At 39.6% G+C, this 24,451-nt stretch overlaps 1 long non-coding RNA gene across 1 annotated transcript in view; it reads left to right on the forward strand.

Annotated features, from left to right (window-relative positions):
* Positions 1-24,451, forward strand: part of LOC110356524 (uncharacterized) — a 91,111-nt gene continuing 66,660 nt past the window's right edge. The window contains exon 1 of the long non-coding RNA XR_002409772.2: positions 1-24,451. This exon is cut by the window's right edge and continues 29,557 nt beyond it. This is a non-coding gene — a long non-coding RNA (uncharacterized LOC110356524).

Consider the following 24,451-nt stretch of genomic DNA (forward strand, 5'->3'; position numbering starts at 1 on the left):
AGGGAGAGGAGAAAAGAGAAGAGAAAAGAGAAGAGAAGAGAAGAGAAGAGAAGAGAAGAGAAGAGAAGAGAAGAGAAGAGAAGAGAAGAGAAGAGAAGAGAAGAGAAGAGAAGAGAAGAGAAGAGAAGAGAAGAGAAGAGGAGAAATGTGAAAGTGTTGTGGTTTAACCTCATTGGCAACTAAGCACCACACAGCTGCTCACTCACTCCTCCCCAGCCAGGTAGCAGAGACAATCAGAAGAGTAAAAGTGATAAAACTCATGGGTTGAGATAAAGAGATTAATAAGTAAAGGAAAAGCAATGCATGCAGGTGAAGTGAAACAAGGGATTCATTCACTGCTTCCCATCAGGTGTTCAGCAGGCAGGTGTTCAGCCATCTCCAGGAAAACAGAGCTCCATCACAAGTAATGGTGACTTGGGAAGAAAAATGCCATCACTCTGAGTATGCCCTCTTCCTTCTTCTTCCCCCGAAGTATATGCGGAGTATGTCATATGGAACAGAACATCTCTTCAGTTAGTTGGCATCAGCTGTCCTGGCTGTGTCCCCTCCCAACCTTTTGTGCACTCCTTGCCTTCTCATAGACAGGCTAGTATCACAACCTGTAAAGTCCTTGACTGCTAAAACATCAGTGTGTTATTAACATTCTTCTCATACTAAATCTAAAATACAGCACTGTACCAGCTACTAGGAAGAAAATTAACTCTATCCCATCTGAAACCAGGACATAAAGGAAAGGAAATGGAAGGAAAAAAGGAAAGGGAAAGGGAAAAGGAAAGGGAAAGGGAAAAGGAAAGGGAAAAGGAAAAGGAAAAGGAGAGGGAAAAGGAAAGAGAAAAAGAAAGGAAAAGATGGAAAAAAATGTGAATGAAGGAATGCCAGAAAATTGTTTCCTTTATGTCAAATAATCTGCAAAATTTGTTCCTTTTAGAAAGCTAATGAAAATATAAGCAATACAGACACCTGCAAAAGTATTTTTCTTTTCGAATGAAAGTCTTGGGATAATTCAGGCTGCAGGAGACCTCAGGAGGTCACTAGCCCAATCTCCTGCTCTAAGCAGGTCAGCTCTGAAGTCACAACAGGTCATTCAGGTCTTTATCCTGTTAGGTCTTGGACACCTCCAAGGATGGAGACTGCACAAACTCACTAGGCAACCTGTCCCACTGCTTGACTGTCCTCATGGAGAAATGCAGAGTGAAAAGTAAGAAAAACAAGGCAGTCCCCACCTCTGGCTTGTTGGCAGCAGGTTGTTTTGGAGAACTTCAAGAGCTCTTCGCAGACACAGGAACCAATTTAACCGAGAGAGAGGAGGTTGCTTGCAGTAGGTGCCTTTCTCTGCTGCCTTGTGTCAGGGAAAGTGTTGATTGCTCTTTCAGATTTTGGCTGGGGGCAGTATTAACCCCCTTTGTCAAAAACAAGTATGTTTGCTGGATGAAATGATATTATATTAAAAATTAGTGTACTGGGGAAGTTTTGTGGGGTGAGTTTCTTACCATCTACCTGCAGTCAGTTTTGAAAATAACTGGTGTAAGCTTAAATGCAATTGGTCTACCACAGATGAAGCCAAAGGGTCTAATATTAAACATGGAAGTTGTCTGTGTATATTGACCTTAATGGGGCAACCAATGATTTATCCCAGCTGAGAATCTGGCTCTGCCTGATCATTTATTTCCTTTGTTTTCTCCTCTCCCTTACTGTTCCTATACTTGGCTTCTCTCATCCCTCCCTGCTCCTTTTGCAATCATACATATATATATACATCTAGACTTGTTTCTCATTCATGGATTTTTCATTTTGCTGTCAGCCTTAAGGCTGATTTCTGAAGAGAGGCAGGAGTGCTTCAGGTTTTAAGCTCAAGAAATTTTTGCAGTCTTTATGCTACTCAGACCCAGCAATTTGTGTGGGATAAAGGCAGGCTGTGACTATCCAGGCTAAAAGATTGTTTCTTGACAGCATTTTAATACCAGAAATCTTGGTTATTTTATTCTGGTCATTGCTGCTCTATGGACACAGGAAAACAGTTTGTTCTTTTTGTATGTCCTGGAAAATCAACTCAATTTTCTTTGAAAGCTTCTCTTGCCAGAATCTATCCCTTTGATGCAAAGCCTGATATCTTGATATTATGCCTAACTCACAGCAGGGTACCAAAGACCTTGAATAATTTACTTCAGAAGTGAGATGAAACAGATTTTTCACCTACTGAACTGATACTTCTTGGAGACTAAACTATTTTTTTAAAATGATATTCCCCCGATCTGATCCTGAAAACAGAGCAACTTAGGACTTGTCACAGCCATATTGATCAGCTGAAGCACTGGAGCCATCCATAGGACTAGTACTCTTATTAGTGATGAGTTGGTCAATCTTATCACTTTCTTCTGACCATATCACTTCCATGCTCCAACCTTGGTGACTTTCTATATTGTATATCAGAGCTCTTGAACTCTGCATGGCTTCTTCTTTTATCATATGCGCCAACACAAGCATTAGACTTTGCCCAGGTTTCTGCTTATTCACTGAAAGAAGGCAAAAGCACATAAAAAAGTAATTTACGGAAAATGGTAAATGTGGTGTTGTTTCCAAAATTATTTCTTTGTAAAGGAAAGCCCCAGAAAGGGAGGTAAAGGATAATAGCAGTAGCATAAGTATTACAAACTATTTTGCCTGAATTCTTGCAAATATGACAGGTTATAATTAAGTGACACCCTTTATATTTCCTCTCTCTTGCCTTTGTTGGATTGGATCTTACTTCTTTTTGCCAATGTCTTCGGGAGCTCCCTGTTGGTTTTGATTCTGGTTGGTGCAGATCTTTGAAGTTCATTGCTGGAGTAGGTACCAAGAGCATTTTTCTGCTTCTGCCTTAGTTTGAAATTTGCTCTAACACTGACAGTTGTTGGAAAGGGGACAGATAAAAGAGTGAAGTTCCTTCAGTCCTTGGATAGTAGCTCAGTTCAGACAGGAGAGCTGGTCTGTGCTCAGCCCCGTGTGACAAAACCAAGCACTTGGCACAGGGGCAGGAGGAGCAGAGGAAGATCAAGGCAGGCAGTGCCTTATACAGTTTATTTTTTGGCCTTTCCCATTCTAGCTCCAGGTTTCATTTGCTGGTAAGTTTGTAAAACTTTAGCTGTTCTAGGTACATTCTGCAAGGAAGTTGCCATCTCAGGTTGATGTCTTTTTTTTTTCCTTCCCTTTTCTAATTTAAACTAAAAATATGCAGAGAATGAATCCGGTGATAAAAATATCATGTTAGCTGTTAGTCTTCTTTGCTGTTGAGAAGCTGTAGCCCCCCATGTGTTGAGCCAAAAACTGAAGTCTGCAGCAAGAAGGTTTGTATTTCAGATCTGTGCTTTTGTCCTTCCTCTGAAAAATCTGCTGATACCAATTTAATGTAATAATATTTGAAAAACTGCAGTTTCTACATCTTTCTTATCAGATACAGAGATCCAAGGACACCACCATGAAGTGCAAGGGAGCAGGAGATCAAAAATTAATCTAGTGTAAGAGAAGTCTAGTGATGGGATACCTGAGATGATACTTTGTGGGGAAGAGCAGCACCATAACCTTTGCACTCTCCTTTCAGAGACTCAATAATCTCTGGTTGATAGCAAACAATAGTCAAATCTAGTAGTCAAGTGTCTACTTTATCTGCATTTGGTGCTGCTTCTCTATAGGTCGACAACTGCTGATATGGATAATGCCACTACCTCATCTGACAAGGTCTGTATGGTGTGAGGGTCTCAGGTGAAATTTTAGCTGATTTGTTCTTCTCAAGCAGAAAGGTGAAAAAAACTAAGTTAGCCAGAAAGCTGATGAATTCTGAGAGCACAGCTAGGGGAAATCGTTGCCTAAAATAGCAGAAGGCAGTAGCAAAATTCTGGTGACCAAACTATTGCGTGAGCAAAAGGGAAAAGCCTTACTGTCTCAGTGACTAGAAGACAGAAGTCCCTATTAAGACATAGACAGAAATATTTTAGTCATTGTTCTCTGTTACAAGGCTAGCAGGTATTTGCTGATCAGTTGGCAGAGCTGTAAAGTTCTCACATGTTATATATTGCATCCAAAATATCTCTAAATGTTTCTTTCAATGGTGCCATTAATTCAAGACTTCTTTGCTTCATGCCCTCCCGGAATGGGGAGGGCAGGCAGATTCAAACCTTGTAAAATCAGGAAATTTGTAGGTAAACTGTTGTCTTTGGAGCTGGCAAGGGACCAGAGTACCTAATGGACACAGTCCTAAGGTTTTTGCTTTCCTTCACCTGTTTTAGTTTCACTTAAACACTTAAGCACACAGCACTAACACCTCTAGTTTATAACAAAGGCTACTTTCTTGTCCAACTGACAGCCAGGCTTGGAGCTGGATAGTGAAGACAGTAAGAAATTGAACAAGTTAACAAGGAAACTGGTGGCTTTGCTGTCTCCTGTAGCTTTCAAATCAAGAGTGGATGCCTTTCTGGAAGGCAGGCTTTAGCCAGTCAGTAATTATTTAATTTCTCACAAGAGTGACCAGATAGAATGTGATGGCTTCTGTTCTGCTAGAGTATCAGGTGCTCCCTGCCGACCTTAAAATCTATGAATCTCTAAGAAGGAGACATAAAGAGACACTCAGTCAACATGCTGTTGTCAACCTGTTGTCAGCGTGGAGTGTTTGTGGAGAACAGGAACTCTCCTTACTCTACTAGACCTGAATTTCAGCATGGCTTTGGCAAAGAGCTGTTCAGCTTCACTCTATCATGATTGTGCAGTTGATTCAGTGTCTTCTGTGAGTCCTGAGATGGGACCACACAGGTACCAGTGTTATCAGTGTGCTGATAGCTGGAGCAGCAAAGTTGGCATGCTTTAAAGATCTTTGCATTTCCTTGTTTCTGTTATTTACCTTGAATATTTTGGAAGTGTCCAAGGTATAAACAGGTGGTCTTTCTTCAACACTTTTTGGGGCTGTAGTAAACAATACTAGTTACACAGCAAGATGTTTCAAAGGGGTTAAATTTAACCACCAACAATATTTTTGTGGCTGCAGTGGCAAGAGTTTTGTCCATACTGAAGTTCATGGAAATCTTGAGTTATTTACTTCAGTGGGATTTGGATAAGACCTGATGACCTTCTGCTTCCATTCTTACAGTTAATAATGATGCTTTATTGTCAATAGTGGGGACAAAAGGAAGCCATGAGGAAAGTGTTTACTTTTAAATGATTTGTCTTTAAACGATTTCCACTGTCCAGGGTACTAGGCCACAGACCCTTTTTAGAAAAATGACTTAACACTGCAATTAAGTGGGTGCAACTTTCTCCTGTACAATACTCATCAGTCTCATCAGTCTAAAGAAAATAAGTGCTCTAAAGCAAATTTATGAGGTTCTGCAGATAGATCAATGGATTAGTCAATATAAGAGAGTTCAGCATCTCTCACAAACACTTCGTTCTAGTAGCTGTTGATTGTCTGCCTAGGATGGGGTTGCAAGTCTCCCAGATGTATCTCCTGCATACATCTCCTTCTGCTCTGAACAGACAGGGTCTCGGGGATGTGGGGATCAGGCTGTGGATTTAAGAGGCAAGCAGAAGGAATGGCCAACTCTAAGGACAAGGTTTGGCATGAACTTTGTTAAATTATCACTTTTTTGTATGTGAAGTCCAAGCCCAGGGAATGGTTGCTGTTTGGGCTTTATATGTTAAAAGACACCTGGCATTTGTAAATGCCTGAGGGAAATTCAATAGTTACTAACCCACAACCAGAGCATGTCCTCAGCTGAGGTAGAATGCAAAGCTTTCAAAGTGAGAGTGAACTGCATTTTATAATAGTTTCTGGAGAAGTACCTGATTTCTGAGCAACTGCAAGGAATGCTTTTGTGTGTTTTTGTTTAGTGGGTTGTTTGTTTGTTTTGTGTTTTTTGGTGTTTGCTTTGTTTGTTTGTTGGTTTGTTTGTTTGATTTACTCTCTTTTTTTTTCTTTAATGCATGCATTGCAAATTACCACAGGCTTCAGATTTTTTAGGGAAGTCACTAAGAGGTAACCATTCCACATTTGTAGGATGGTTCACTGGCAGGATTTACTCTAATTGATCCATTCAGGAGAGTTATGTTGGTAGTGAGAATATAATCGACCCGCCGCAGATTATTATTTCTGTCACAGAGCTTCTCTGCAGATGTGATAGAAAGTAACTCTGGCAGGAGCTTCCGGGCTTTGGAGAATCTCATCAGCCTTGAGCAGCACACATACTTGTATGCTACTGAGATAAACATGAAATACAACATTCATAAATACCAGACCCTTGGGCTTGGAACACGTAATGAATGTGGAATGTGTTTCTTATATTTAAGTAGATGTGAGGGAATGCTACATACTAACTTAAAATAGAGTAATACTCATTAAACTTCCCTTGTAAAAATGTGTATTTATGTTTCCCCTTAATTAATACATTGCAAAAACATCTGTTCATATTAACTTAGGAAAATTATTGACTCAAATACAAGTTAGATGAAAAATCATTGGTCTCTGACTGACAGACTGATAGCAACATTTGCATTTGGTACCTGTATCATGATAGGTCTGGCAAATTGTATCTTACTAGCCCATTATTATTCAGCAAAATATCAATCATGGAAGAGATTTATATATTTTTGTCATCTATCATATAGAAACAAAATCCAAAATTGAGTGAGATTTAGCTCATGTTGCCATGAAAACACTGTACCTATAAAGAACAAACTGTAACTAAAATGTACTAAGGAGATTAATTAAAGAATATCTCTTGGTTTTGGATTTAATACTTCAATCAAGTCCTTTCTGAAATCACGGCATGCCTGTAATCTTGCGTTTGTGGTACTGCCAGGGAAAAAACTGCACTACTAACAGCTTTTACAGAAGCTGTGATTTGGCATCAGCTCCCCAAATCCTGACTGTATTATCTTCTCACTCACCATCAGTAGATTGCCAGGAGTTTTTTGTATTTAAATTAAATATGAAAATACAGGATGTGCAAACTCTGAAGTAACCCAGTATATAAATAAGTTCAACTGCAATGTGTATCACTCCAGAAAGTGGTTTAGAGTGTATTTCTGAAAATAAAATTGTTTTCAGAAATGACACATTCTTATCCATAGATTTGTGACTTCCTATGTTTATTTCAAGAAGATTGCCTGGTTTTGGTGACAAATGCACTTTATTAATTTTGTAACCAAGATTACTGCACAGCAAAGAGGCAATGAACTGTGCATTCAATTCTTTGTGTGTGTCATCATCAGAGTGGCTTTCCTGACTCCAAGAAGTTGTGCTTGTGCAAAGCCATTGAAAACAATGGCATTGAAAACAATGTTTCTGAGAGCAGTTAAGGCTGAAAAACTTCTAGCTTTGCTGCAAAACTAGTTTAAGATTTCCAGCTCTTAGCTCAAGCCTTGGACACACAAACTATGAGATGGAATGAGATGTTGCTTTTAAATACACAGAGCAGACTGGTCTTTATAGGTCATGTAAACCAGAGTTTAAGTTCATGCAACTCATCAGATTTTGCAAGTCAGTCATTTGTGGTTCCATACAAATCCTACAAGTCTGTCAATGTCTTGCTGAGATCATATCCCCATTTCTGTTCCACTTGACCAGACAGAAAAATTTTCCCTCAAAAGGAGGCATAGAAAGATACAGTTTACAGCAGCACCAAGAGTTTGGAATTCCAGCTCTGGGACCAAAGGCTCTCTCTGTATTGTCAGATGACTTCAGGATCAGTCCCTGGTCCTTGTTCATCCACACTGCAGGATGAATGCAAACCACAGAATTTTAAACATGCATACCTGTATGGCTGGAAGGAAGAAACCGGAAGATTTTGTATTTATCTGGGTATGAGATAAATATGATACTCCACAGTCAGGCCTCTTGTCTCACCCCTCCTCAATCCTGCAGGGCTTCAGGGGATTGACCAAACCCATCCTGGGTGACAGGTATTTTGCAATGAAGATGTTTTGGTATGAGAAATGAGCTCTCATGAATAGTTCAGGGTGTGATAAAGTCCCCCTGGTTAGTGCCTGTCTTGCCCAGAGACAGCCCTAACACTTCTTGATCTGTGAAGGTCACCCATGCTGTGATCCTTAGGGCACCTTCATCTCAAAGCATCTGAAGAGCAGATGGGTACCTCCTGAGCTGGCACTCCTGCTCACAAACAGCTGACTCAGCTATGTGTGGGATGAGAAGGGATGCAACCATAACATGGAAAGATTGGCAGACAGGTTGGGATGTCAACCCTGGGGCCACCATAACCTCTAGTACTGTTTTTGGAGGGCTCAGTTTCTCTTGGATTTTTTATTTGACTTTCCAGTCAGACTGATATTTAAATTTATCTGGTCTCCAGAATATTGTACTGGCTCATGAGAGGACTGTTTTATCTCGGATGATTTTGAGACTCTGCTGAGGTGGAAAACCTTCATTTAAAGTCTGTAGAATGGTTTGTGACTACATCAGCTGCGCACTGTTTTCTGCTTTTCTTTTGTCTCCTTCAGTAGAGTGTGTTTGAGACTTAGTAGCCTCATGTGAAAATGACTCAGTCCCTAAGTCCGTTTCATTTGGAAACCACTGAGAAACAATAAACACAGAATATCACATTGACATTAATGCAAAACCACTTTTTAGAGCAGAAATTAACATTACCAGACACCAACAGATGGCTTTTATGAACCACTGACAAGTGCTATTTGTGGAGACAATTCAGCATACTAACCGTGTGTAGGGAACAAGAAACAAGGTTGCCTCATTTTTATCAGATTATTTAGCATAAAAACATCACTTTTGCTTCTCAAATGTTGACTTATTCCTCTTGCTGCTGCTTTACTTGAACAGATTAAACCAAATTTGTCTAGGGTGAAATTTTGACTTGAATTAAGGTAAAAGCTGCCTTTAATCAAGTACCTCATGCTCTGTAGCTTCCCAGGCATTCCTTATCTCTTATTTGAGCACATTACCTACCTCTTCATAATTTTAATTTTGTGTCAACAGTTGCCAAGATTGGTTGTAACTATGCTCCCTGACCAGCAGGTACTTTATCAGGAATTATTTAGGATGGCCAGACTCTTTCAAAAAAACAAAAGCAATGCTTTAGAAATAGTTGTTAGTGTTTACACTGGTCTCCAGAGCTTTTCTGGCAAGTGAAGAGAGTTCTTTCTTTTATACAAACTCCTAGCTTTCCAATGCCTTCTCTGTTTCCACGTAAGTTCAATACCTTGGCCAATAAAGTCACAGAATTCTGGAAATATTTCTCTATAAACAAATGTTTTCTCTCCTTATAACCCTGGAGAGGAAAGATTGTGCTGGGTGGCAAAGACAAGTTCCCAGAGATGTACCTAGGACTGTGTTTTGAGCTTCTAACTTTACAGGGGACCTGTTCATGATGTATCTCACATATAAGATTTCTGGTAAACAGGAATACCAACAGGACTTCTAAAGCAGGCTTTAGGACTTTGCACAAAAGCCACATCTCCAGTTCATTTGGGATAATTTTTTTTTTTTTTTTTTTTTTTTCTGAACAACACTAAAACCTTTATTACCATTTGCCTTCAGATTTCCCACTGTTGCACCAAGACAGTTCAAGTGGCAACAGTAGGAGAACCAGCATTTGCAGAATTGGTATCATCTAAGCCAGGTCTTTTAAATGGTGTTGGTGACTTTGGGCTTTGCCTTATTTCAGAACCCAGACTGGGATATGTTTCAGAGACAAAGAATTTGATGTGATTCTCTGGAGAGACTTAGCATGGTTCAGGTTATGCAGTTGGCTAAAGAGGCCTCCAGAATCATCATCAACTTTAGAAAGTGCAGAATAGCTGAATATACTTGTAGTTACTGTGTATACCTCTGTCGGATTAACCATCTTTTTTCAGTGGGAAATATGAGAATAAGTGTGTTTAACAACACAAGCAAACAGAAGTGTATTGTCCTCAAGCAGTTAATGAGATGTGTTGACCACACAGACAACTTTTGAGACTTAGTTTCCTTCCTCTTCTTAAAATGAGTTGACGGATCAAGGCACAAAACAACCTCTCTGGGATACGATTTGAATTGCTGTGGCTTGAGAGACATATTGCTGTGACCAAGACATGTGCAAGACACCAGAACACAGTCCTTGTGCACAGACCTGTCAGTAGAAGCTAGTCCATTCTTAATCATACCCAAATATTTGCAGACCAGCCTTCAGAGGACCCATTCTTTCAGAGAAAGAATCAGTCCAGACACCTAGTACTTCAAAAAAGAGGGAAAAAAACAAACCAAAACAAACAACTTTGAGCTGTTAGGTGTTGAAAACAAATCTTAATAAATAGAACATTTGTGATTTTGATGTACAGTGTTCAAATTTGATGAGCCTCAACATGTTTCTTTGAGAGTCTGTTTAATTCTTGGCTGGTTTTCAGTGCATTTGGAACAGGCTCTGAAAATGTTAGGGCATCATATAGATAGAGAGGTACAAACACTCTGGGCTGGAGAAACACAGAAAAATCTATGCAGTCCGTTTTTCAGTCTGTGGTCTGTGGATCCCTGGAGGGAGGATGAGGGCAGGGGGCTAAGAGGGTCAGTGCTTACTTCCTAGGGATCCTGAAGGAGTAATTAGGGAAAAAAAAATACTCAGGCTAACTTAACTATCCAGGGGTTCCTGTCTCTGCGGGAAATGTCTTCAGGTCTGCAAATTAGAAAAAAAAAAAAAAAGTGCTGAAAACCACTAAAATACACCAACATTGGAACAACATAATCTTTCCAGACTTTGTTGTGAATTCACTCACTTCCGGGGGATGCTGAGTGAATAATATCTGACAATTTCTTTGACTTGTTTGTTTGTTTTCTTTTTTTCTTCTTCTTCTTTTGTTCTGTCTGTATATTGATCACAGTTTTAGTCTGTGCCCCAAGGCTTGTTTGTAAAATTGGGCCCTATTGGTCGCTTATCACAGCGGGGTCTTAGGAGCAGCTGGGTGAACTCCACAGAGTCTGGTGGTGCAGCCCAATGCTGCAGGCTCTTTGAAAGTTCAACAAACTTCAGTGTTCAAGGGGTCAGGTGGGATTTGCCTCACAGAGCTACGCAAACAGCCTCACTTCAGGTCTGAAAAGGCTTTTGAGAATGTTACACAAGGCTCAGTGAGTGTAGATCCAGCTTGTACAGATTTAAGGCTCTATGCAAATATTTAGAGCAGTCCTAGTTCCTAGGCTTTGTTCATTCACTCTGTAAAGTCCTCTTGAAAGACTAAAGGTGTTACCAGAGTGCATGATGAATTATGGATTCATAATAAATGTGCCTGATCTTAAGTATATTCTGCACAAAAAGAGCCCATATTAGCCATAAAGAGAAGCAAAAAGACTTCTACTTTGAAGAATGGTGCATGCATAAGGACTCTATATTATTATAAAGTCATATAGAAAACATCCCAAGGCTTGCTTCTTTGTCTCATATGAATACAGCTTGTGGGCTAATAGTATTCTGCCATTCCATGGGGTTAACACTAATCATGGCTCACAAATGACCTGCATGACTTATTGACAGCTTGAGCATATGCTTATTTGAATAAGCAGAGATCTTTTTGATGGGAAACCCATGGCAGGAGGTATAAGGTTTAGACTCTAATGGTGGGTTAAGGAGGACATTCCCAGAGGTCTTCATTCTGGGAGAGTTCATCACTGTGTTGGGAACTCCTCCATTGTGTGCATGAGTATAATGGTGAAGAAGATGCAGTCTCATAGCTAATGCTAGTTACCTTCCTAAGGTTTCCTTTTGGAAAACAAAACAAAACAAAAACAACCAATCCCATCCCCCCTCCTCCCAAACAAATGTACTTGTAATTTTGCACATATTACTAATTTTGTGCAAAAGAGTCTTCTATAAGATCAGTCCTCAAGAAACCACACCAGAAATTTCAGAGAAACAGATATTTTCTGAGATTTTTTGATAAACTTTGGGTCTAACTAAGTTGGGTACATAATGACAGCAATCTGCCTGGGAATACTTTTTATTCTAATAATAGACAAATCAAGACCTATAATTAAAGAAAACCTCAACACGTTAAAGTTGACAGTATTCTTGTTTGTTTTTTTTTTTTTTTTTTTCATTCTACCAGTTGGATATAGGTCTATGTGCCTTCCTGGTTCTAATCTGAGCTGTTGACCATTCCCAGCCAAAGTCTGCATTCAGTTGATGGATTTATTAGCAGAAATGGAAGAGGTCTGCACTTGAACTTGAATGTCTCTAGTTTAACTTCTCTTGACAATCACTCAACTTTGCTCTTAAACTATTTGAAGTAATTTGCCCACAATTACTGATTGAGAGTGAACCAGGTTTAGTCAATATATCTCTCTCTTTGAGGAAAAATATTGCAGTTGGTTCTCTGTGAGAGAAGTGCTGGTAGTATTTGCACTGGAAAAAAAAGAAAAGAAAAGAAAATGCCCTGCATAAAATAACATGATTTATCTGGGAGCGATGTGATAAGGATGTTATTTTTAATGATAGCTCAGCTGATATAAAATGTGCAATGACTCTAGGAGGTTATCATTTGAGAATCGTGTCTTCTCATGAAGACAGAAAAAGGGCAGTATAAAAAATTGATCATAGGGATATCTATCTCACACAGAAGACATTTGAAAGAAGACACCTTTCATGCTTTCAAAGGGAGCTCTACCACTTGAAAAGACGTTTATCAGAAACAGGAAACAAGAGGGCTGTGAAACTTGCAGCCTGAAACTGAAAACTGTAGAAACATTTTCCTGGTTTTGTTGCAAACTTGAAATTTTGGATATATACAATATACAAATCTTCAGAAAAGCCTGAAAAGGGACTATGAGAGGTACCAGAAGTACTGCCTTTTCTTTTTCAGGGGATGCTAGGAAGTAGCAAAGTGGTCAGATTATTGCCCATTAAAATAAGTAGAAGCAGAAAGCACTTAGAAACCTCAAAAAAACAGACCACCTACCTACATGTTATTTATGTATTTAAAAGCCTATTTTTAGTTTGATGCAATAAAAAAGCTAAGATAAAACATGGCCTGTACCTCAGCTTGTTCCTTGATTTCGTCCCAAAGCCAAATACAAGTCAGCGTGTCTTACATGTGGTTCTGCTCTATGAGCAAGTATTTTGGTCCAAGCTCAAATTTTTAATCTTTAAAACACATAGATTTTCCCCTCTGAGCACATTAGCAATTGTGTCAGTTTGGGCCATAAAACTTAAAAGATTTTGTAGCACTGCCTCTAGATCTGCTGTTAGGTCTTCTGGAGATGCTCCTAGACACAGGATGTAGCTGTGTGATATTTTAAAAGCTGTTATCAGTAGTGTTCTTGAGCTTGCTGTGAACATGGTTTGTTTCTCATGCTTGTGTAATCTTTCTGTTTCCCTTGTATTTTTGATTTGGACTAGTATAACATTGGCTGATTCTGGTGATTTTTGTGTCAGAATAAAGGAGCTGGAACTTGCGTGTATTTCATGGATATCTGAGACTTTACATAGCAGATAGATCAACACAATCTCAGCAAAAACTCTGGGGATTCATATCTCTATGCAGATGACAAATACCTTCTTGAGCCAAGCTTGCGTTCTGACAGCTAATGGAATGAGTGTTTTTGGTTTGCACACTGCTGCCAAAGTATGTGATGCACAATACAACAGTGACTTGTACATTCATCAAAATCTGAACTGAAGAGTTTCGTGGTGTTTTCTGTATGACTGGAGAAATAGCTTGATCCAAAAGCCACTGGAATAGTTGACAAAATTCTGTTAACTTTGCTGAAATTTAGGCTGAACCCAGAGCAGTTAGGGATTTTTGGAGGGCAGGTGTTTTTACATGGCCTTTTGAGATGTATCCTTTTAGACAGACATCCTACGTAGAATGTGTGCTGAAGGTTGAACAGTACAAACCATTAAAACTCATTAGGACCATCACATGGAGATTCATGAACTTCTACATCATTTACTCGACAGAATTAGATATTTTATAGTCTCTAGCCTCTTAAAGTCCCTTCTAGAGTTAGATTATGTTTCTGTAGTTCACATGTGACTTCGCAACCCAGGGATCCATGTTCAGTCTACACCGCTTTTGGCCCACTGATGGATTTACTGTTAAAGGTCATAATTCACTTTCTGTCATACAGAGGTGAAACATTACCCTGAATACATGCATTTTATGAAATATGTAAAACAGGCCACTTGTTGCGCAGTTTCTAACACCTGTACTGGATACTTAAAAATACTATGAAGCTGGTGATACCCCATTCAGCCCACGGCAGTCTGCATCCTGCTGAGAATACAAATGGTTTGTAGTGGTGCCTGTGCCTCATGCCCATTACCATGTCAGGAAGTGAATGAATATGGACACTTAATTGTTGACAACCAACAACGTGGTCTTGGCATAAATTGCATTTTTGACATAGATTTCCTTTTGTATAGCACTCTAAAGTCAATGGATATTTACAGAAGGCCAAATTCGCTTCAAGGACAGTGCTGAACTGAATTTAGTACAAGTGCAGAGAAAAGAGAAGCAAAAATACACCACTTTCCTTTTTTTTTTTTTTTTTTATTTTTTTTTTTTTATTATCGTGAAGCCAGTAGACCAGTTAAGATCTTCATACAAGCTACAGCATTTTCTTCAGAGCCTTTTAAATCTCAGGCTGGTCATAGGAAAAGTTGGTGTCATCTCTCTTTGCAGTCTCATCCCATTATTAGAGTTGGTTATAGGGAAAAAAGTCCTCATTGTCAATGAGTGGTCAAGAGTGATTGTTTCCCTACCCAGCAGTAACACCCCAGAAGCCATGAGAGCCTGGACTACTGAGAACCAGAGTCAGGAAAATGACTGAGATTTCCTGACAACCAACCAGTCAGGTGGCCATGGACCTGGGACAAGTAACAGAAAACCAGGTCTCCAAAGTTACAGGGCTGGCAGAGCTCACCTGTCAGTCAGCCTGCAACTTGTTAGAGCATCTTTAAAACTAATACATCCTTGCAGAACTTTTCCATTCCAACAAATAGATAAGGTCAAAGAGCAGAGTATCTATTAATACATATGGCATCGATCTCTGTCTGATCAGGCATCTGTTTACAGTTCAACTGTGTCTCAGAGTAAGGTCAATTTTTGATCGCAGTCTAGTACTAGACTCATATACTTCCTGCAGCACAGCTTCAGACTGATGGAAAATTGTTTTTTTCTTAGATTCTCAAAAAAATATTTTTTTTTCTCCAACTATTTCTCCAGCCTCCATTAGTGCATCTGGTATAATATTCAAGTTTATGTGCTTCATTCAACCTGCAATGACTTCTTCCTCATGTGCGTGACTTGCAAGAACAATGTTTTGGTATTTTAAACTGTAGGGAAGGTAGAAAAAAACAAAGAGAGAAGAAGACAGAAGTGTCTGGCTCACCTCAGGACCGTTTAATAAAAATCTGAGACAATCCTGGTTCATTTTTGAAAGTGAGTTATACCCTTTGGAACTGGAGGACAACAATGACATTGAATAAGAGCTATCTCTCTAGGTTCCTACTGGATGTAAATAACATTAGAGAAAAAAATATTTTACACATTAAAATGCTTGCTCTCCAGCTGTGAAGTGAACAGAGATGTATAGGTCTAGTTAAGCAGCACTTTTATTTTACAAATGAGGCGACTATGTGTTCATTTGCCCAGGATGAAAAATGAGGTGCTTTCTTCTCCCTTTTTGACCTTTTGAGAAAAGCTGCAGGTGGACATTGTAGGAAATGGTTGTTGCCCGTGAGTATAGCAGAGGAGAAGTCACAAGTAAGGAGGAAAACTGTTTCAGCCAAAGGTCAGAATTGGAATAGCACAAAATTACTACAAATTTTCCATGGTTAAATTTAGACTGGATTGCTTAAATCGATAAAACCACCTTACAGTTAGTTTAATGAGGGCAAAGCAACTTGTCAGCTCTTGAAGCAGAGCTTGATAAGATTTCAAGATAAATTACGTGATGTGGTAACTGCCACGGGAGCTCTGCAGCACTACCTGCAACTGGCAGCAGCCAAAATTCCCCTGGGAAGGTCCTTCTGCCTGGCAAAGGACAACTTGCAGCATGATTTGACTACTGGGCACAGATGGCCAAACTCCTTTTTCTGGCCCCAAGCTGTTGCTGCCACTGTCATCGTGAAAGGTTGTGTGGAGTCCTGGCTTGTCTGGAAATGTCATTCATTGTCTTTTTCTGCCCATAGTGTGGGTCCATTCAGTTGGAAACACACCTGAGGCCAGCTGAGATGTCCAAGGCTCTCCAATCCTACTAGCATCACTGCAGGAAGCAAGTCTTCTGTAGATCTTGTGTCTTGTCTGCAAAACTTGCTTCTAAGATACACAAGGGCATTTTGCACAGCAAGCACACCTCTGTTTAAGAAACTAATTATGACTCAAACAGAGTTTTGTCAGAGTAAATCTAGGTATCTACAATGCAGACATCTGTATGAACTGGTCAATATCTCAGTTGACTACACCATGACTAAATCAATTGAGATTTAGTCAGTATAAGTCACTAGATCTATGGTGCAATTCATCTTATCCTGAAGCAGACATCTAAAATTGGTCACCAGACTCCCAGCCTACAAATGCTCATTTCTCTCCATTGACTGTAAAGGGAGCCCAATGTGAGATGACCTGATGTATCCCTCCATTTTTCAGTTGTCAAAAGTTAAGTGAGCTCTACTTCTTTTTTTGTAGCACTGGTCATTATGCGAACTCTAATGAAGCTCCCCAAATCCACAAGTTTCTGGTTGGAAGAAGGAGAGGTACAGTATTAATGATTTACAAACCCAGGTTTTGTTCGAGTGATAGGGTCAGCTCTGCCATCCACAGAGACAGTCGTCAACTCATTATCTCATAATGCCTAGTTTAGTTCAAGCCAACTGCCCAAGTCTGACCACAAAAACAGCTACTAAAGCTGCCCACTTAAACAACTATGGGCTGAGTGGCATTTTCCAGCTTAGAAAACAGAGTGAAGAAATTGATTTGGTAAACTGTACATGTGTGTTATCGCATCTCTTATTAACATCTGTGGTATTTGCAGTATTTAAAGACTACGCCTTTTTTCTCCTTAGACCATTGTTGCTTGGTTGTAATCCAGAGCACAACAGCTCTGTAGGTAGTGCAGTTGCATGTTTTCCCCCATATGTCTGCAGGCAGAATTAACTGATAAAAGCAATTATAAGACCACAAGATTCATAATCGACTTTCTTTGGAGTAACTACGTAAGATAAATGGATAAGATGTCACTAAACTGCTCTCTGATTATCCTTTAAAATCATAAACCCTCTTGCAGGTAACACTTGGGATGTTATATAGGTGCATAAATACAAAATTCATTGATGGCATATTGATTTTATACAGTGACTCAAAGCATTTATCTTAGGTCTACTTATTACTTAACTCCAAGGATGGAAGCAGAATCAGGTTCTCACCATTTTTCAGGTTTCTCTGAAGAGTGATACAAATTGTTTCATAACAGTATTTTGCATAATCACCTGTTTAAATGATTACCAGCATCATCCTTCTGATGATGCTCTATAATAAACCTAATGATTTCTGAAAACATTACATAACCTTCTCTAACTGGCCCAGATAAGTCAAGGTTTTCTGCTCTAGCAGTCAGCAAGGTGAAGAAATTGTGCTTAGCATGTGTATTGCTTTTTCCTGCAGTGTCAAAGCCAAATGTTTTGCCAAACGGCTTGCTCATGTGTAATGTTTTCTGAACAGCTGATACTGCCCTGCATCACAGAGCATTTCTGTTGCTTCTTGGATCGAGAAGAGAGAAATAGTTTTGTCTTTGGGATTAGTCTAGTGATTAATCTTTTGTTTTTTTTTTTTTTTTTAATTTTTATTTTCTTGTTTTCAGATAGAGTAACTATGGCTATTTGATGCTGTTGTTTGAGTTTGTGACATTTATGTAGTATTTTCCTGTCAGGGATGTGGGAAATTGACACCTCAGTAGGGTTAAAAGTGTGCTTGTATAAACAACAGCATAAAACACAAAGCATGTTCTGAAGTTTTGTCGTCATTCCTTGCAAAATGAAAGAAAATTTGAAGAATATGTTTCAGTGGAAAACTTACTTTGCCTTAATTATGGTAACATTTAACCCTAATGGAAGCCTGTAAGTTTTCTACAATGACATATTGAATGCTTATGGCAGACAGGGATGGTGGCATGCAAAAATGTTCATAGATGTCCAGATGTCTTTTGCTGATTCACAAGTCCCCAGTGAAAACAATCTGGGATTGTACTTCTGCTCTGGAGCATACTTCCTTCAGCTATGCCTGCAAAGCTATATGTGATGGATCAAAAAACAGATCTGGGTAAAAAATATCCTCCTTTATTTTATTTATTTTTTTTTAAATTTTGTTTTTAGCCTGACTCAGAAGACCCCATGAGTATTTGTGACACTACCATTGAGAAAGTAGAGTTTTATAGCAGGGTAACAGAAACCAGCACTGTGATATCATCACTTGTGGCTTCAACAGCATCAAACCATGGCTCCAGTCTTGACACCTCATGATGGCAGTTGCACATCCCTTTCTGGCTCAGCTTGCTTGGTGGTTCACTTTATTGGTACTTTCCCTTTAAACTGAACAAAGATAAGATGTTTTAAGTATGCTTCTCGGTTTTGTGGAAGCGAGGTCATTATTTAGCTATTTAATATTTTCTGTGTCAACATCATTATTTTTTCTGCTAAATGTCCTTATCTCCTGTTGTATTTTGAAATTCCTGAGAAGATCACAGGTCCTCAGTAGCATGAAACTTTAAATATATTGATGTTAAAACCCACAGATACTGATGAGTCAGGATCAATCTCAAGGGCTTCCAGATGTCAAGGACAACATGGGAGTTGTGCAAGGAACTGGTCAGAAAATTTCCACGAAGGCTGCCTGTCAACAAACACCGATTTTCTCTTATTCCAGGCATTTCATTTAAAATTCTTATTCTTGGACATTAACACTTTAAAAAGTTACACATTACTTGGGTTTCTGGGAGAATTTGTTACACCACCGAGTGCAGTTATTCCCAACATGTTGTGAGACAAAGTGCTTAATGCTAAAAGCAGCAGGGATGCTGGGTGTTTGGGCATCCCTCTTAAAAGCACATCAGTCTGTACACACTGGAGTTAATGCAGTCTGTTTTCCTCTAGGTCATATCTTGTGGTTGGCTGTCTAGTGTCTAATGAAGTGTGTGTTCGTGTTGCATTCTTTAGTACTTTACAAGCTTTCGTTGGCAGCCAGTTTTCATGAAACAACTCTGAGACTTCTGCTCTTATGTTAAATTTGGTTTTATTATAGCAAGACTGTCACACAGTTTCCCTTGCACACACGTACACATATCTACATAAAATAGCTTCTTGAGTTCTATATGCTTAGAAAAAGAGTTTAAGAAGCCATGGCTGCAAATAGTTAAACTAATTCTGAATTTGCTTGCTGACTTTACTTGTTTACAAGTCACTGTTGCAACAGTCAGTTTCTGTATTTACTGGTTGTTAACATGATCCACATCTCAACCTTCCAGTGATGTTCTTGCAGAAGCAAGTTCCCTTGGGATTGTTTCCATCAGGAAGGTGTGAAGGCTATGAATGCTATTGAAAATAATTTAGTGGTTTGGAGGGTTTTCTTTTGTCAAATGAATGCTAAGGGGTAACACTTTGTAACTTAGCCTCGTGATTGCAGTGAAATTACAGCTTGTGGGAAAAACAGATGATGGTTGTGTCTGCAATGCAGAGTCAGGGCATTTGAGTGAGGTTTTAATGAGGCAGAATATTGTTATGCAGCCCTAGATCCAATAGCTTGTCATCTAGTTGCGAGCAGAATAATTACCAGTGATAAGGATCCATTAAAAAGGTAACTTGCTTTTAAAAGGCACTGCTGTCTGAAGCTCAGCTTTGGGTATCAAACTTCTGAGTGGATTGCAGGGGAAGGCAACGAGATGACAGTCAGTGTACAGCTGGGAGGATTGGGATGGAGTAGAATGCTTTGTAATGTCACCCTCCTTTTTCTAAAAAAGCACACTGGAAAGAAGTAAGAGGAATACCCAATAGTAAGATCTGCAATGGGACTTACCACTTACAACCTTTTTAATTATAGAAAATAAGAAGAGCTCAATAATATCTGACTCTACATATGTGCACAGGCTAAATAGCAGGGACAAAGGCAGAAAATTGGATCTGAAACGAAAAGCATTTAGAGCAACAATGACTCTGGGAGCTTCAGAAGTAAGAAGGCTTTTGGGAAGATAGGAAGAAAAAGGAAAAGCTTTGTCTCTTTTAGGGACGATGTCTTCACAACTGGGTTTTTTTTTGCCCTTTGGGTTTGTGAAGGAGCGATTTGGCTGACTGTCAAGATAAATAGAACTGCAGAAGTTTGCTGGCCTCTGTGTGCTTAGGAGAAGGATCAACATCACTTTCTGACCTCTCACTGAGCTACTTGGTGAGATACTCATAGCTAAATGCCTTGAGATGAAGTCAGGACCAAATGTATGCATGTATGTATATATGTATGTATGTATCTATCTTTTTTTTTTTTTTTTTTGTGAGGTTGGGAACGCATCTTCCGTCTTCCATTGCTGGATGGGACTGAATGGAAGAAGGGGACTGTCATTCAGGGAGGGGGCCCATTCTCTTCCCTATGGCAGCCTTGGCAAGCAGCAAGTGGGTGATGTTGGAGTAAGGTCATGTCCTCACAGCGTGGCTGGTTACTGCAGTTAGACCATTCAGTTTGTTAAGTATTTACATGTTCTCCTAAAAGCAGCTGAAGGGAGTGTGATTTCACTGCTGGTTTGAAGGCTCGAAAATGTGTAACCAGCTCTCCCCACAACTATTTTTTGTACTGAACTTTAATGTCCAGTTCAGTGCTCTAGGACAACTACCCTCCCACCTTCATGGAGTCCAGGCCTCTGGGCACTGAATGAGACATTACCCTGAGGGTCTCCCAGTCCAGGTTTTGGGCATGGTTTCCCCAGCCTTGACCAACCTTGATCCTGCTGAGTTCTGCGAGCACTATAAATGATCTGCTGAGGGCTTTTTCTTCCTGTTCTGATAATTCTTTCCCTTTGGAAATCTCATCCAACAACACTTTATTCCTCTGACTGGCAGTATGTCAGGCGGAATTAAGGAGATGAAGGACAGAAATCTCTGGGGTTTTTAGACACATTACTTTAAAAATGATCAAATTTCTCAAGCCCACATTCACAACAGAAGTGGGGAAAGACTAAACAATGTAATAGCATTACTATATACTACGTATTTTATGTATTGATATAATTTTGTTTTATTAGCAGGTTAAATCTGTTGCTCCTTAGCGATTCTCTAGGACACAATCCTCTTTTGATCTCACCAGAGTAATTTCCTTCTTTCTCCATCTGGGAAGACTTTTGATGCCACTCATTTAGGGAGGAAGGGGATGGTGCACCCCCGCACTCTCTGCTATGGGGGCTTTTCTGCACTTTTCCTACTGGGGCCATGGGGTCTCTTCTGCTGTCTGTTTACTGCTTTTACACCCCCTTTTGTACTCTTCCAGGGCATGTACTGTGAACTGTAGACCACAGTAACAAGGATGCCAGTATTTCATTTCAGTTTTCTTGAGTGCCAGACCATCCTATCTGAGAGTGCTTAATGCATTTCAGGTCTGTTACTCCAACAACTATTTTGCAGTGGAGGTTGAGCAGTAAAGCTTAAACCCCACTGCCTCTCTCTCTTTACTCTGTGGCACTGCAAAGCACATTTTAAAGTACATTTTTTGTACTCTGCCTTAAGAATACAGCACTGACCAGGGGCGAATGGTCCCTGTAGCGCTATTAATGTTAAATGAGGCTTTTCATAAATCATGACTGAATTTCCTATGTTGCATTATGCCAGAAATTGTTATCTTAGTGCTCAGTGAAATTAAAGTAGCAAACAAGGATTGATATCTAAGTCACATATCTACCTAAAAATATATTACAACTCCATTAAAGAGTACTTCATTAAAAAGTTGAGGATAATTTAACACATTAATTTATATTGCTACCATTAAATAGAAACAGAGTATATTTTTAATGCTGAAAAATGTTTATCTGGCAGCTTAATTAAATATTTACAACAAACAGAAAAAGCTGAGATCTAATTTTCAAATGCTACTTGGTCATGTTTGGAGAAGGGTAAATATACCTGCATCTGTCTGCCTTTCTAAACAAAGAGGTTGCCAGCTACAGGGGATCACTAGAAGATTTATGTGCCTTTTTTTTGTCTTTCATCTACCTAAAACAAATAAAATTTGTGCTGCAGCTATAATGATGCAAGTAATAAGGGAAATGGTAATCAAGCAGCATTTAGCAATCTGAAATTGTCTAGAAGTGAAATGCTTCAAATGAATGTTTAAACTGCATAATAATTTTATTGGGAGATTGGAAAATGAGGACTCATCAGATGTTGCAGATAGATGGGTGGAGAGCTGAGGGTCATCATTTTCCCTGAGTTCACTCTTTGCTGATGAAAATGGTGCTTGCACTGATTACTGCGACATGCATGCCTCATTCTGCAAAACTCAATCCCTATTTAAATATTTACACTGGAGGTCTTACTATCTTCTTGCTGCTTTGGCACTGATCATCTGCACAACCCTTTCCTATCATTTTGAAGACTGGGTTTACAAGAATTGGTGCAGCTGTTCTATGCTGTTCCCACCCTGTATGTAGACCTTGGTGCCTCTGAGAAGGCAGCACACAGATGAATGGTGGGAGTATTTACAGTTTTTTATTTGCTTTAAAACGTCTCACAGGTGCAAGGCTGGAGGATACTTGTGTGGTTGAATGAGCCAGAACTATTTGATTGAACCACTGAAAGCAGTGCCTTAATTCTCTTTTGCTCTTTGCAGTCATTTGCACACCCATCAGTCAGTGTGGGAGTACCTCACACATGTCCAGAGTGGTGAAAATCACAGCACAAGGTACTGGAGAATCCCAGACTGTGGCTCTTTAGTGTCTTCAGGCTGCAAATAGGGCAGGACTGTGTCACTCTTGGCTAAACCTCCTTGGGTCCCTCTGGTTTGTGTCAGTCTGGTGCAAGACAAGGCTTAGCACTGAAGTGTGAGGTGAATAGACAATTTGTGTAAAACATGGGTCTGTCTCTGTCCCCCCCGCTGTAACTTCCACTGTGGGAATTCATGTTGCTAAAGGAGATGAATGCAGTCACAGAAGGAAAAGAGTTGTTCACTAGTGACAGTCAGCAGAAGTGGATCAAATACTTTGGGGCTGGTGCTGTTATCCACTGGTTCAAGGTTGAAGCTTTACTCCTCACCTTTCTTTGTGTTGCTGTTTTCTGAGAGCACTGAAGAGTTTTCCCTGATGGCAAATTCCTCAGGAAAACACAGCTTATTTTGGCTGCCCTTTCGTCATGGTAGCTAAAAACATGGCTAAGGGAAAGACGGTAATTGCCGATATCCAATTCTCACCACATCCATGTATATCCACTAGACGCAACTCGCAGCAGCAGTAGGGTTGCTCTTATTTATGGGAAATCCTTAGTGGGCACCTGTTGTCATTTGAGGCATCTTTGCTCATTTAAGCCATCCGCATGACAGTGGCAGACATTTTGTAAGGCATAAGGAGGACCTCATTGTTCCAGTCTACAGCCTCCACATATGAACAGGCTCTAATAAAGCACATGATAACATTTTTTCTGGTGTGCTGACCCCCAAAAGGGAGGTTCATCCGTATGTTGGGGTCTGCGTACTGTGACAATGCACTTGCTTCCACGGCTGCATCCTTGGCCGTGCGGTGGTGATGTGTTTCCCTGTTTCAAAGCAGCAGATTACTGTTTGGAAAAGTTCAGTGGCCTTACAAAGAAATGTTTCAAATGGGTAAAATCTCTCTGGCCCTCTGTTCTTTTTGTACTCACCAGCTTTCCCTATGGGTGAGCTTTTCCTCCTCTCATTCAGAGGCTTAACAAAAGTCATTAAAATTGCCACAAAGCTGTCTGTGAGCAATTCCTGTGTGTGAAAGAAAACAGACAGGAGGATGTTGAAGTAATGTTTGGTTTTGAAAAACTCTTTTCATTCTGCTGATCTCCTTGCCCACTTCAATCATGTGAAAGAGAAACAAGCTTTTAACTAATAAAACATTTCTGTAAAATTACTTTTTTTTCCCCCCTTGTTTTATGTTACATGAATGTATCAATTTTCCCTGCATAAACAAACAAGAGTAATAATTCCTGGATGTCTGAGAATACAGCTATCTCTTATCATCAAGCCCATATAAGTGATTAAAAGGAATAATAAGAATCATATTTTGTGTTGAATACAATGCCTTTTATTTGGGCACTAACACACTGTGCTCCTTACTTACCAACATCCTAAGCAACTAAATTCTCATGAGGTAAATTAGCCTTTGAGGGCTAATGAGAAACACAGCAGAAACACATTTGAAGGGGCACATATTTCAGAAGCTGGCTGAAGGATGGATATTAAGAGGTGGTCTTGAACGCAAGCTGCTCAGAGCAGAAAATGGTTT

Source organism: Columba livia, chromosome 2 (assembly GCF_036013475.1).
Source record: "Columba livia isolate bColLiv1 breed racing homer chromosome 2, bColLiv1.pat.W.v2, whole genome shotgun sequence".
NCBI lineage: Eukaryota > Metazoa > Chordata > Aves > Columbiformes > Columbidae > Columba > Columba livia.